Source organism: Vicugna pacos, unplaced genomic scaffold, assembly GCF_048564905.1.
Source record: "Vicugna pacos unplaced genomic scaffold, VicPac4 SAC-SAT, whole genome shotgun sequence".
NCBI classification, from domain to species: Eukaryota; Metazoa; Chordata; class Mammalia; order Artiodactyla; family Camelidae; genus Vicugna; species Vicugna pacos.
The window spans coordinates 8,845,682-8,861,570 of NW_027328721.1; positions in this window are offsets into that span (position 1 = coordinate 8,845,682).

The following is a 15,889-nucleotide window of genomic DNA, read 5'->3' on the forward strand; positions in this document are numbered from 1 at the left end:
AGTCCGAGAAATATCTTCCCTCACCTTGGTGAGGCAGCCTCTGTCACTGGGATATCCTGCAAAACCCCCTAGCATTCCCTGGCCAGAGACATTAGGAAAACCGTCAGGGGAGACGAGCTTAGGCATTCTGTTAGGACCCACGCGCTGCCGACAGTTGGTGCAACCTCCCCACGCTCAGGATTCCGGAAAAATTGTCAGTGCGTGGGGGAGCTCGAGAGACAACTCCACGCAGCTCTCTTCAGTCACAGGTGTTCCCCGTCCGGGGAAGTCCAAGAAATACTTTCCCTTACCTTGGGGAGGCAGCCTCTGTCACTGGGACACCCTGCAAACACCCCTAGCATTCCCTGGCACAGAGACACTAGGAAAACCCTCAGGGGAGACGAGCTTAGGCATTCCGTTTGAACACACGCGCTGTCGACCGTTGGTGGAACCTCCCCACGCTCAGGATTCCGGAACCATTGTCAGTGCGTGGGGGAGCTCGAGAGACAACTCCACGCAGCTTTCTTCAGTCACAGGTGTTCCCTGTTCGGGGAAGTCCAAGAAATAACTTCCCTGACCTTGGGGAGGCAGCCTCTTACACTGGTATATCCTGCAATCACGCCTAGCATTCCCTGGCACAGAGACATTAGGAAAACCCTCATAGGAGACGAGCTTAGTCATTCCGTTAAAACCCACGCGGTTGCGACGGTTGGTGGAACCTCCCCACGCTCAGTATTCCGGAACCATTGTCAGTGCGTGGGGGAGCTCGAGAGACAACTCCACGCAGCTCTCTTCAGTCACAGGTGTTCCCTGTACGGGGACGTCCGAGAAATATCTTCCCTGAACTTGGGGAGGCAGCCTCTGTCACTGGGATATCCTGCAAACCACCCTAGCATTCCCTGGTCAGAGACATTAGGGAAACCCTCAGGGGAGACGAGCTTAGGCATTCCGTTAGAACCCACGTGCATCCGACCGTTGGTGGAACCTCCCCACGCTCAGTATTCTGGAACCATTGTCAGTGCGTGGGGGAGCACGAGAGACAACTCCACGCAGCTCTCTTCAGTCACAGTTGTTCCCTGTTCAGGGACGTCCGAGAAATAGCTTCCCTGACCTTGGGGAGGCAGCCTCTGTCACTGGGATATCCTGCAAAACCCCCTAGCATTCCCTGGCCAGAGACATTAGGAAAACCGTCAGGGGAGACGAGCTTGGGCATTCTGTTAGAACCCACGCGCTGCCGACAGTTGGTGCAACCTCCCCACGCTCAGGATTCCGGAAATATTGTCAGTGCGTGGGGGAGCTCGAGAGACAACTCCACGCAGCTCTCTTCAGTCACAGGTGTTCCCCGTCCGGGGAAGTCCAAGAAATACTTTCCTTTACCTTGGGGAGGCAGCCTCTGTCACTGGGACACCCTGCAAACACCCCTAGCATTCCCTGGCACAGAGACATTAGGAAAACCCTCAGGGGAGACGAGCTTAGGCATTCCGTTTGAACACACGCGCTGTCGACCGTTGGTGGAACCTCCCCACGCTCAGGATTCCGGAACCATTGTCAGTGCGTGGGGGAGCTCGAGAGACAACTCCACGCAGCTTTCTTCAGTCACAGGTGTTCCCTGTTCGGGGAAGTCCAAGAAATAACTTCCCTGACCTTGGGGAGGCAGCCTCTTACACTGGTATATCCTGCAATCACGCCTAGCGTTCCCTGGCACAGAGACATTAGGAAAACCCTCATGGGAGACGAGCTTAGTCATTCCGTTAAAACCCACGCGGTTTCGACGGTTGGTGGAACCTCCCCACGCTCAGTATTCCGGAACCATTGTCAGTGCGTGGGGGAGCTCGAGAGACAACTCCACGCAGGTCTCTTCAGTCACAGGTGTTCCCTGTACGGGGACGTCCGAGAAATATCTTCCCTGAACTTGGGGAGGCAGCCTCTGTCACTGGGATATCCTGCAAACCACCCTAGCATTCCCTGGTCTGAGACATTAGGGAAACCCTCAGGGGAGACGAGCTTAGGCATTCCGTTAGAACCCACGTGCATCCGACCGTTGGTGGAACCTCCCCACACTCAGTATTCTGGAACCATTGTCAGTGCGTGGGGGAGCACGAGAGACAACTCCACGCAGCTCTCTTCAGTCACAGTTGTTCCCTGTTCGGGGACGTCCGAGAAATAGCTTCCCTGACCTTGGGGAGGCAGCCTCTGTCACTGGGATATCCTGCAAAACCCCCTAGCATTCCCTGGCCAGAGACATTAGGAAAACCGTCAGGGGAGAAGAGCTTGGGCATTCTGTTAGAACCCACGCGCTGCCGACCGTTGGTGCAACCTCCCCACACTCAGGATTCCGAAAATATTGTCAGTGCGTGGGGGAGCTCGAGAGACAACTCCACGCAGCTCTCTTCAGTCACAGGTGTTCCCCGTTCGGTGAAGTCCGAGAAATACCTTTCCTTAACTTGGGGAGGCAGCCTCTGTCACTGGGATACCCTGCAAACACCCCTAGCGTTCCCTGGCACAGAGACATTAGGAAAAACCTCAGGGGAGACGAGCTTAGGCATTCCGTTAGAACCCACGCGCTGCCGACCGTTGGTGGAACCTCCCCACGCTCAGGATTCCGGAAATATTGTCAGTGCGTGAGGAGCTCGAGAGACAACTCCACGCAGCTCTCTTCAGTCACAGGTGTTCCCGGTTCGGGGAAGTCCGAGAAATACCTTCCCTGACCTTGGGGAGGCAGTCTCTGTCACTGGGATATCCTGCAAACACCCCTAGCATTCCCTGGCACAGAGACATTAGGAAAACCCTAAGGGGAGACGAGCTTAAGCATTCCGTTAGAACCCAGGCGCTGTCGACCGTTGGTGGAACCTCCCCAAGCTCAGGATTCCGGAAACATTGTCAGTGCGTGGGGGAGCTCGAGAGACAACTCCACACAGCTCTCTTCAGTCACAGGTGTTCCCTGTTCGGGGAAGTCCGAGAAATAGCTTCCCTGACCTTGGGGAGGCAGCCTCTGTCACTGGGATATCCTGCAAACCCCCCTAGCATTCCCTGGCACAGAGACATTAGGAAAACCCTCAGGGGAGACAAGCTTATGCATTCGGTTAGAACCCACGCGCTGCCGACCGTTTGTGGAACCTCCCCACGCTCAGGATTCCGGAACCATTGTCAGTGCGTGGGGAGCTCGAGAGACAACTCCACGCAGCTCTCTTCAGTCACAGGTGTTCCCTGTTCGGGAAAGACCGAGAAATACCTTCTCTGAACTTGGGGAGGCAGCCTCTGACACTGGGATATCCTGAAAAACCCCTAGCATTCCCTGGCACAGAGACATTAGGAAAACCCTCAGGGAAGACGAGCTTAGGCATTCCGTTAGAACCAACGCTTTGCCGACCGTTGGTGGAACCTCCTCTCTCTCAGAATTCCGTAACGATTGTCAGAGCATGTGGGAGCTCGAGAGACAACTCCACGCAGCTCTCTTCAGTCACAGGTGTTACCTGTTTAGGGAAGTCCGAGAAATACCTTCCCTGACCTTGGGGAGGCAGTCTCTGTCACTGGGATATCCTGCTAACACCCCTAGCATTCCCTGGCAGAGAGAGATTAGGAAAACCCTCAGGGGAGATGAGCTTAGGCATTCCGTTAGAACCCACGCGCGGCCGACCGTTGGTGGAACCTCCCCACGCTCAGTATTCTGGAACCATTGTCAGTGCGTGGGGGAGCTCGAGAGACAACTCCACGCAGCTCTCCTCAGTCACAGGTGATCCCTGTTCGGGGAAGTCCGACAAATACCTTCCCTGAACTTGGGGAGGCAGCCTCAGTCACTGGGATAACCTGCAAACCGCCCTAGCATTCCGTGGCACAGAGACATCAGGAAAAATCTCAAGGGAGTCGAGCTTAGGCATTCCGTTTGAAAACACGCGCTGCCGGCCTTTGGTGGGACCTCCCCACGCTCATGATTCCGGAACCATTGTCAGTGCGTGGGGGAGCTCGAGAGACAACTCCACGAAGCTCTCTTCAGTCACAGGTGTTCCCTGTTCGGGAAAGTCCGAGAAATATATTCAATGAACTTAGGGTGGCAGCCTCTGTCACTGGGATATCCTACAAACCCCCCTAGCTTTCCCTGGCACAGAGACATTAGGAAAACCCTCAGGGGAGACGAGCTTAGGCATTCAGTTAGAACCAACGGGTTGCCGACTGTTGGTGTAACCTCCCACTCTCAGGATTCCGAAACGATTGTCAGAGCGTGGTGGAGCACGAGAGACAATTCCACGCAGCTCTCCACAGTCACAGTTGTTCCTTGTACGGGGAAGTCCGAGAAATACCTTCGCTGACCTTGTTGAGGCAGCCTCCAAAACTGGGATATCCTGCAATCACCACTAGCATTCCCTGGCACAGAGATATTAGGAAAACCCTCATGGAAGTCGAGCTTAGGCATTCCGTTAATACCCACGCGCTTCCGACCGTTGGTGGAACCTCCCCACGCTCAGTATTCCGGAACCATTGTCAGTGCGTGGGGGAGCTCGAGAGACAACTCCACGCAGCTCTCTTCACTCACAGTTGTTCCCTGTACGGGGACGTCCGAGAAATATCTTCCCTGAACTTGGGGAGGCAGCCTCTGTCACTGGGATATCCTGCAAACCACCCTAGCATTCCCTGGTCAGAGACATTAGGGAAACCCTCAGGGGAGACGAGCTTAGGCATTCCGTTAGAACCCACGTGCATCCGACCGTTGGTGGAACCTCCCCACGCTCAGTATTCTGGAACCATTGTCAGTGCGTGGGGGAGCACGAGAGACAACTCCACGCAGCTCTCTTCAGTCACAGTTGTTCCCTGTTCGGGGACGTCCGAGAAATAGCTTCCCTGACCTTGGGGAGGCAGCCTCTGTCACTGGGATATCCTGCAAAACCCCCTAGCATTCCCTGGCCAGAGACATTAGGAAAACCGTCAGGGGAGACGAGCTTGGGCATTCTGTTAGAACCCACGCGCTGCCGACCGTTGGTGCAACCTCCCCACACTCAGGATTCCGAAAATATTGTCAGTGCGTGGGGGAGCTCGAGAGACAACTCCACGCAGCTCTCTTCAGTCACAGGTGTTCCCCGTTCGGTGAAGTCCGAGAAATACCTTTCCTTACCTTGGGGAGGCAGCCTCTGTCACTGGGATTCCCTGCAAACACCCCTAGCGTTCCCTGGCACAGAGACATTAGGAAAAACCTCAGGGGAGACGAGCTTAGGCATTCCGTTAGAACCCACGCGCTGCCGACCGTTGGTGGAACCTCCCCACGCTCAGGATTCCGGAACCATTGTCAGTGCGTGGGGGAGCTCGAGAGACAACTCCACGCAGCTCTCTTCAGTGACATTAGTTCCCTGTTCGGGGAAGACCGAGAAATACCTTCCCTGACCTTGGGGAGGCAGACTCTGACACTGGGATACCCGGCAAACCTCCCTAGCATTCCCTGGCACAGAGACATTAGGAAAACCCTGAGGGGAGACGAGCTTAGGCATTCCTTTAGAATCCATGGTCTACCGACCGATGGTGGAACATCCCCTGGCTCCGGATTCCGGAAACATTGTCAGTGCATGGGGGAGCATGAGAGACAACTCCACGAAGCTCTCTTCAGTCACAGGTGTTCCCTGTTCGGGGAAGTCCGAGAAATAACTTCTCTGAATTTGGGAAGGCAGCCTCTGTCTCTGGGATATCCTGCAAACCCCCCTAGCATTCCCTGGCACAGAGACAGTAGGAAAAGCCTCTGGGGAGACGAGTTTATGCATTCCCTTTGAAGCCACACGCTGCCGACCGTTGGTGGAATATCCCCACGCTCAGGATTCCGGAACAATTGTCAGTGCGTGGGCAAGCTCGAGAGACAATTCCACGCATCTCTCTTCAGTTGCAGGAGTTCTGTGTTCGGGGAAGTCCGAGAAATCACTTTCCTGACCATGGGGAGGCAGCCTCTGTCACTGGGATACCATGCAAACCCCCCTAGCATTCCCTGGCACAGAGACATTAGGAATACCACGCAGCTCTCTTTAGTCACAGGTGTTCCCTGTTCGGGGAAAACCGAGAAATATCTTCTCTGAACTTGGGGAGGCAGACTTTGACACTGGGATATCCTGCAATCACCCCTAGCATTCCCTGGCACAAAGACATTAGGAAATCCCTCAGGGAAGACGAGCTTAGGCATTCCGTTAGAAACAACGCGTTGCCGACCGTTGGTGGAACCTCCCCACTCTCAGGATTCCGTAACGATTGTCAGAGCGTGGGGGAGCACGCAAGACAACTCCTCGCAGCTTTCTCCAGTCACAGTTGTCCTTGTTCGGGGAAGTCCAAGAAATAACTTCGCTGACCTTGTGGAGGCAGCCTCTGACTCTGGGATATCCTGCAAACCCCCCTAGCATTCCCTGGCCAAGAGACAGTAGGAAAATCCTCAGGGTACATGAGCTTAGGCATTCCGTTTGAACACACGCGCTGCCGACATTGGTGCAACCTCCCCACGCTCAGGATTCCGGAACCATTGTCAGTGCGTTGGGAAGCTCGAGAGACAACTCCACGCAGCTTTCTTCAGTCACAGGTGTTCCCTGTTCGGGGAAGTCCAAGAAATAACTTCCCTGACCTTGGGGAGGCAGCCTCTTACACTGGTATATCCTGCAATCACGCCGAGCATTCCATGGCACAGAGACATTAGGAAAACCCTCATGGGAGACGAGCTTAGTCATTCCGTTAAAACCCACGCGCTTTTGACGGTTGGTGGAACCTCCCCACGCTCAGTATTCCGGAACCATTGTCAGTGCGTGGGGGAGCTCGAGAGACAACTCCACGCAGCTCTCATCAGTCACAGTTGTTCCCTGTTCGGGGAAGTCCAAGAAATATCTTCCCTGACCTTGGGGAGGCAGCCTCTGTCACTGGGATATCCTGCAAACCACCCTAGCATTCCCTGGTCAGAGACATTAGGAAAACCCTCAGGGGTGACGAGCTTAGGCATTCCGTTAGAACCCACGCGCTTCCGACCGTTGGTGGAACCTCCCCACTCTCAGGATTCCGTAACGATTGTCAGAGCGTGGGGGAGCATGCGAGACAACTCCACGCATCTTTCTTCAGTCACAGTTTTCCTTGTTCGGGGAAGTCCAAGAAATAACTTCGCTGAACTTGTGGAGGCAGTCTCTGACACTGGGATATCCTGCAAACCCCCCTAGCATTCCCTGGCCCAGAGACAGTAGGAAAATCCTCAGGGTACATGAGCTTAGGCATTCCGTTTGAACCCACGCGCTGCCGACCGTTGGTGGAAGCTCCCCACGCTCAGGATTCCGGAAACATTGTCAGTGCTTGGGGGAGCTCGAGAGACAACTCCACGCAGCTCTCTTCAGTCACAGGTGTTCCCTGTTCGGGGAAGTCCGAGAAATACCTTCCTGACCTTGGGGAGGCAGCCTTTGTCACTGGGATATCCTGCAAACCCCCCTAGCATTCCCTGGCACAGAGATATTAGGAAAACCACACAGCTCTCTTCAGTCACAGGTGTTCCCTCTTCGGGGAAGTCCGAGAAATAACTTCCCTGACCTTGTGGAGGCAGCCTTTGTCACTGGGATATCCTGCAAAGCCCCCTTGCATTCCCTGGCATAGAGACAGTAGGAAAATCCTCAGGGTAGATGTGCTTAGGCATTCCGTTATAACCCACGCGCTGCCGACCGTTGGTGGAACCTCCCCACGCTCAGGAGTCCGGAAACATTGTCAGTGCGTGGGGGAGCTCGAGAGACAACTCCACGCAGCTCTCTTCAGTCACAGGTGTTCCCTGTTCGGGGAAGTCCGAGAAATAGCTTCCCTGACCTTGGGGAGGCAGTCTCTGTCATTGGGATATCCTGCAAACCCCCCTAGCATTCCCTGGCACAAAGAAATTAGGAAATCCCTCAGGGGAGACGAGATTAGGCATTCTGTTAGAAACCAAGCGCTGCCGACCGTTGGTGGAACCTCCCAACGCTCAGGATTCCGGAACCATTGTCAGTGCGTGGGGGAGCTCGAGAGACAACTCCACGCAGCTCTCTTCAGTCACAGGTGTTCCCTGTTCGGGGAAGTGCGAGAAAAACCTTCCCTGACCTTGGGGATGCAGCCTCTGACACTGGGATATCCTGCAATCACCCCTAGCATTCCCTGTCACAGAGATATTAGGAAAACCCTCAGGGGTGACGAGCTTAGGCATTCCGTTAGAACCCACGCGCTGCCGACCGATGTTGGAACCTCTGACGCTCAGGATTCCGGAACCATTGTCAGTGCGTGGGGGAGCTCGAGAGACAACTCCACGCAGCTCTCTTCAGTGACAGGTGTTCCCTGTTCGGGGAAGTCCGAGAAATACCTTCCCTGACCTTGGGGAGGCAGACTCTGACACTGGGATACCCGGCAAACCTCCCTAGCATTCCCTGGCACAGAGACATTAGGAAAACCCTGAGGGGAGACGAGCTTAAGCATTCCTTTAGAATCCACGCGCTGCCGACCGATGGTGGAACATCCCCTGGCTCAGGATTCCGGAAACATTGTCAGTGCATGGGGGAGCATGAGAGACAACTCCACGCAGCTCTCTTCAGTCACAGGTGTTCCCTGTTCGGGGAAGTCCGAGAAATACCTTCCCTGACCTTGGGGAGGCAGTGTCTGTCACTGGGATATCCTGCAAACACCCCTAGCATTCCCTGGTACAGAGACTTTAGGAAAACCCTCAGGGGAGACGAGCTTAAGCATTCCGTTAGATCCCAGGCACTGTCGTCCGTTGGTGGAACCTCCCCACGCTCAGGATTCCGGAAACATTGTCAGTGCGTGGGGGAGCTCGAGAGACAACTCCACGCATCTCTCTTCAGTCACAGGTGTTCCCTGTTCGGGGAAGTATGAGAAATACATTCCCTGACCTTGGGGAGGCAGCCTCTGAAACTGGGATATCCTGCAATCACACCTAGCATTCCCTGGCACAGAGACATTAGGAAAACCCTCAGGGGATACGAGCTTAGGCATTCCGTAAGAACCCACGCGCTGCAGACCGTTGGTGGAACCTCCCCACGCTCAGTATTCCGGAACAATTGTCAGTGCGTTGGGGAGCACGAGAGACAAATCCACACATCTCTCTTCAGTGACAGGTGTTCCCTGTTCGGGGAAGTCCGAGAAATAACTTCCCTGACCTTGGGGATGCAGCCTCTGACACTGGGATATCCTGCAATCACCCCTAGCATTCCCTGGCACAGAGATATTAGGAAAACCCTCATGGGAGACGAGCTTAGGCATTCCGTGAAAACCCACGCGCTTCCGACCGTTGGTGGAACCTCCCCACGCTCAGTATTCCGGAACCATTGTCAGTGCGTGGGGGAGCTCGAGAGACATCTCCACGCAGCTCTCTTCAGTCACAGTTGTTCCCTGTACGGGGAGTCCGAGAAATAGCTTCCCTGACCTTCGGGAGGCAGCCTCTGTCACTGGGATATCCTGCAAACCCCCCTAGCATTCCCTGGCCAGAGACATTAGGAAAACCCCCAGGGGTGACGAGCTTAGGCATTCTGTTAGAACCGACGCGCTGCCGACCGTTGCTGCAACCTCCCCACGCTCAGGATTCCGGAACCATTTTCAGTGCGTGGGGGAGCTCGAGAGAAAACTCCACGCAGCTCTGTTCAGTCACAGGTGTTCCCCGTTCGGGGAAGTCCGAGAAATAACTTCCCTTACCTTGGGGAGGCAGCCTCTGTCACTGTAATACCTGCAAACCCCCCTAGCATTCCCTGGCACAGAGACATTAGGAAAACCCTCAGGGGAGACGAGCTTAGGCATTCCGTTAGAACCCACGCGCTGCCGACGGTTGGTGGAACCTTCCCATGCTCAGGCTTCCGGAACAATTTTCAGTGCGTGGGGGAGCTCGAGAGAAAACTCCACGCAGTTCTCTTCAGTCACAGGTGTTCCCTGTACGGGGAAGTCCGAGAAATACATTCCATGACTTTGGGGAGGCAGCCACTGTCACTGGGATATCCTGCAAACCCCCCTAGCATTCCCTGGCACAGAGACATTAGGAAAATCCTCAGGGGAGACGAGCTTAGGCTTTCCGTTGGAACCCACGCGCTGCCGACGGTTGGTGGAACCTCCCAACGCTCAGGATTCCGGAACCATTGTCAGTGCGTGGGGGAGCTCGAGAGACAACTCCACGCAGCTCTCTTCAGTCACAGGTGTTCCCTGTTCGGGGAAGTCCGAGAAATACCTTCCCTGACCTTGAGGAGGCAGACTCTGACACTGGGATACCCGGCAAACTTCCCTAGCATTCCCTGGCACAGAGACATTAGGAAAACCCTGAGGGGAGACGAGCTTAGGCATTCCTTTAGAATCCACGCGCTGCCGACCGATGGTGGAACATCCCCTGGCTCAGGATTCCGGAAACCTTGTCAGTGCATGGGGGAGTTTGAGAGACAACTCCACGCAGCTCTCTTCAGTCACAGGTGTTCCCTGTTCGGGGAAGTCCGAGAAATACCTTCTCTGAACTTGTGAAGGCAGCCTCTGTCACTGGAATATCCTGCAAACCCCCCTAGCATTCCCTGGCACAGAGACATTAGGAAAACCCTCAGGGGAGACGAGCTTAGGCATTCCCTTTGAAGCTACGCGCTGCCGACCGTTGGTGGAATATCCCCACGCTCAGGATTCCGGAAAAATTGTCAGTGCGTGGGCAAGCTCCAAAGACAACTCCACGCATCTCTCTTCAGTTACAGGGGTTCCGTGTTCGGGGAAGTCCAAGAAATCACTTCCCTGACCATGGGGAGGCAGCCTCTGTCACTGGGATACCCTGCAAACCCCCCTAGCATTCCCTGGCACAGAGACATTAGGAAAACCCTCACAGGAGACAAGCTTAGGCATTCCGTTAGAACCCACGCTTCCGACCGTTTGTGGAACCTCCCCACGCTCAGGATTCCGGAACCATTGTCAGTGCGAGGGGAGCTCGAGAGAAAACTCCACGAAGCTCTCTTCCGTCACAGGTGTTCGCTGTTCGGGGAAGACCGTGAAATACCTTCTTTGAACTTGGGAAGGCAGCCTCTGTCACTGGGATATCCTGCAAACCCCCCTAGCATTCCCTGGCACAGAGACATAAGGAAAACCCTCAGGGGAGACGAGCTTAGGCATTCCCTTTGAAGCCACGCGCTGCCGACCCTTGGTGGAATATCCCCACGCTCAGGATTCCGAAACAATTGTCAGTGCGTGGGCAAGCTCGAGAGACAACTCCACGCATCTCTCTTCAGTTACAGGAGTTCCGTGTTCGGGGAAGTCCGAGAAATCACTTCCCTGACCATGGGGAGGCAGCCTCTGTCACTGGGATACCCTGCAAACCCCCCTAGCATTCCCTGGCACAGAGACATTAGGAAAACCACGACAGCTCTCTTCAGTCACAGGTGTTCCCTGTTCGGGGAAGTCCGAGAAATAGCTTCCCTGACCTTGGGGAGGCAGCCTCTGACACTGGGATATTCTGCAAACCCCCCTAGCATTCCCTGGCACAGAGACATTAGGAAAACCCTCAGGGGAGACAAGCTTAGGCATTCCGTTAGAACACACGCGCTGCCGACCGTTTGTGGAACCTCCCCACGCTCAGGATTCCGGAACCATTGTCAGTGCGTGGGGAGCTTGAGAGACAACTCCACGCAGCTCTCTTCAGTCACAGGTGTTCCCTGTTCGGGGAAGTCCGAGAAATACCTTCCCTGACCGTGGGGAGGCAGCCTTTGTCACTGGGATATCCTGCAAAGCCCCCTTGCATTCCCTGGCACTGAGACAGTAGGAAAATCCTCAGGGTAGAAGTGCTTAGGCATTCCGTTTGAACCCACGCGCCTCTGACTGTTGGTGGAACCTCCCCACGCTCAGGATTCCGGAACCATAGTCAGCGTGGGGGAGCTCGAGAGACAACTTCACGCAGCTCTCTTACGTCACAGGTGTTCCCTGTTCGGGGAAGTATGTGAAATACATTCCCTGACCTTGGGGAGGCAGCCTCTGAAACTGGGATATCCTGCAATCACACCTAGCATTCCCTGGCACAGAGACATTAGGAAAACCCTCAGGGGATACGAGCTTAGGCATTCCGTAAGAACCCACGCGCTGCAGACCGTTGGTGGAACCTCCCCACGCTCAGTATTCCGGAACAATTGTCAGTGCGTTGGGGAGCACGAGAGACAAATCCACACATCTCTCTTCAGTGACAGGTGTTCCCTGTTCGGGGAAGTCCGAGAAATAACTTCCCTGACCTTGGGGATGCAGCCTCTGACACTGGGATATCCTGCAATCACCCCTAGCATTCCCTGGCACAGAGATATTAGGAAAACCCTCATGGGAGACGAGCTTAGGCATTCCGTGAAAACCCACGCGCTTCCGACCGTTGGTGGAACCTCCCCACGCTCAGTATTCCGGAACCATTGTCAGTGCGTGGGGGAGCTCGAGAGACATCTCCACGCAGCTCTCTTCAGTCACAGTTGTTCCCTGTACGGGGAAGTCCGAGAAATAGCTTCCCTGACCTTCGGGAGGCATCCTCTGTCACTGGGATATCCTGCAAACCCCCCTAGCATTCCCTGGCCAGAGACATTAGGAAAACCCCCAGGGGTGACGAGCTTAGGCATTCTGTTAGAACCCACGCGCTGCCGACCGTTGCTGCAACCTCCCCACGCTCAGGATTCCGGAACCATTTTCAGTGCGTGGGGGAGCTCGAGAGAAAACTCCACGCAGCTCTGTTCAGTCACAGGTGTTCCCCGTTCGGGGAAGTCCGAGAAATAGCTTCCCTGACCTTGGGGAGGCAGCCTCTGACACTGGGATATTCTGCAAACCCCCCTAGCATTCCCTGGCACAGAGACATTAGGAAAACCCTCAGGGGAGACAAGCTTAGGCATTCCGTTAGAACCCACGCGCTGCCGACCGTTTGTGGAACCTCCCCACGCTCAGGATTCCGGAACCATTGTGAGTGCGTGGGGAGCTCGATAGACAACTCCACGCAGCTCTCTTCAGTCACAGGTGTTCCCTGTTCGGGGAAGTCCGAGAAATAGCTTCCCTGACCTTGGGGAGACAGCCTCTGTCACTGGGATATCCTGCAAACCCCCCTAGCATTCCCTGGCACAGAGACATAAGGAAAACCCTCAGGGGAGACGAGCTTAGGCATTCCGTTAGAACCCACGCGCTGCCGACCGTTGGTGGAACCTCCCCACGCTCAGGATTCCGGAACCATTGTCAGTGCGTGGGGAACTCGAGAGACAACTCCACGCAGCTCTCATCAGTCACAGGTGTTCCCTGTTCAAGGAAGTCCGTGAAATAGCTTCCCTGACCTTGGGGAGTCAGCCTCTGTCACTGGGATATCCTGCAAACCCCCCTAGCATTCCCTGGCACAGAGACATTAGGAAAACCCTCAGGGGAGACGAGCTTAGGCATTCCGTTAGAACCCACGCGCTGCCGACCGTTGGTGGAACCTCCCCATTCTCAGGATTCCGGAAACATTGTCAGTGCGTGGGGGAGCTCGAGAGACAACTCCACGGAGCTCTCTTAAGTCACAGGTGTTCCCTGTTCGGGGAAGATTGAGAAATACCTTCTCTGAACTTGGGGAGGCAGCCTTTGACACTGGGATATCCAGCAATCACCCCTAGCATTCCCTGGCACAAAGAAATTAGGAAATCCCTCAGGGAAGTCGAGCTTAGGCATTCCGTTAGAACCAACGCGTTGCCGACCGTTGGTGGAACCTCCCCACTCTCAGCATTCCGTAACGATTGTCAGAGCGTGGGGGAGCACGCGAGACAACTCCACGCATCTTTCTTGAGTCACAGTTGTCCTTGTTCGGGGAAGTCCAAGAAATCACTTCCCTGTCAATGGGGAGGCAGCCTCTGTCACTGGGATACCCTGCAAACCCCCCTAGCATTCCCTGGCACATAGATATTAGGAAAACCACGCAGCTCTCTTCAGTCACAGGTGTTCCCTGTTCGGGGAAGTCCGAGAAATAGCTTCCCTGACCTTGGGGAGGCAGCCTCTGTCACTGGGATATCCTGCAAACCCCGCTAGCATTCCCTGGCACAGAGGCATTAGGAAAATCGTCAGAGGAGACGAGCTTAGGCATTCCGTTAGAACCCACGCGCTGCCGACCGTTGGTGGAACCTCCCCACTCTCAGGATTCCGGAACCATTGTCAGTGCTCGGGGGAGCACCAGAGACAAATCCACGCAGCTCTCTTCAGTCACAGGTGTTCCCTGTTCGGGGAAGTCCGAGAAATACCTTCCCTGACCGTGGGGATGCAGCCTTTGTCACTGGGATACCCTGCAAAGCCCCCTTGCATTCCCTGGCACAGAGAAAGTAGGAAAATCCTCAAGGTAGATGTGCTTACGCATTCTGTTTGAACCCACGCGCTGCCGACCGTTGGTGGAACCTCCCCACGCTGAGGATTCCGGAACCATTGTCAGTGCTCGGGGGAGCTCGAGAGACAACTCCACGCAGCTCTCTTCAGTCACAGGTGTTCCCTGTTTGGGGAAGTCCGAGAAATAGCTTCCCTGACCGTGGGGAGGCAGCCTTTGTCACTGGGATATCCTGCAAAGCCCCCTTGCATTCCCTGGCACAGAGACAGTAGGAAAATGCTCAGGGTAGATGTGCTTACGCATTCCGTTTGAACCCACGCGCTGCCGACTGCTGGTGGAACCTCCCCACGCTCAGGATTCCGGAACCATTGTCAGCGTGGGGAAGCTCGAGAGACAACTCCACAGAGCTCTCTTCAGTCACAGGTGTTCCCTGTTCAGGGAAGTCCGGGAAATAGCTTCTCTGACTTTGGGGATGCAGCCTCTGTCACAGGGATATCCTGCAAAACCCTTAGCATTCCCTGGCACAGAGACATTAAGAAAACTCTCAGGGGAGACGAGCTTAGGCATTCCGTTGGAACCCACGCGCTGTCGACCGTTGGTGGAACCTCCCCACGCTCAGGATTCCGGAAATATTGTCAGTGCGTGGGGAGCTCGAGAGAAAACTCCACGCAGCTCTCTTCAGTCACAGGTGTTCCCGGTTCGGGGAAGTCCGAGAAATACCTTCCCTGACCTTGGGGAGGCTGTCTCTGTCACTGGGATATCCTGCAAAACCCCTAGCATTCCCTGGCACAGAGACATTAGGAAAAGTCTCAGGGGAGACGAGCTTAGGCATTCCGTTAGAACCCAAGCGCTGCCGACCTTTGGTGGAACCTCCCCACGCTCAGGATTCCGGAAACATTGTCAGTGCGTGGGGGAGCTCGAGAGACAACACCACGCAGCTCTCTTCAGTCACAGGTGTTCCCTGTTCTGGGAAGACCGAGAAATAACTTCTCTGAATTTGGGGAGGCAGCCTCTGTCACTGGGATATCCTGAAAACACCCCTAGCATTCCCTGGCACAGAGACATTAGGAAAACCCTCAGGGGAGACGAGCTTAGGCATTCCGTTAGAACCAACGCTTTGCCGACCGTTGGTGGAACCTCCTCTCTCTCAGGATTCCGAAAAGATTGTCAGAGCGTGGGGGAGCACGAGAGACAACTCCACGCAGCTCTCTTCATTCACAGGTGTTCCCTGTTTAGGGAAGTCTGAGAAAAACCTTCCCTGACCTTGGGGAGGCACTCTCTGTCACTGGGATATCCTGCAAACATCTCTAGCAATCCCTGGAAGAGAGACATTAGGAAAATCCTCAGGGGAGGCGAGCTTAGGCATTCCGTTAGAACCCACGCGCTGACGACCGTTGGTGGAACGTCCCCACGCTCAGGATTCCGGAACCATTGTCGGTGCATGGTGGAGCTCGAGAGAAATCTCCACACAGCTCTCTTAGTTCACAGGTGTTCCCTGTTCGGGGAAGTATGAGAAATACATTCCCTGACCTTGGGGAGGCAGCCTCTGACACTGGCATGTCCTGCAATCACACCTAGCATTCCCTGGCACAGTGACATTAGGAAAATCCTCAGGGGATATGAGCTTAGGCATTCCGT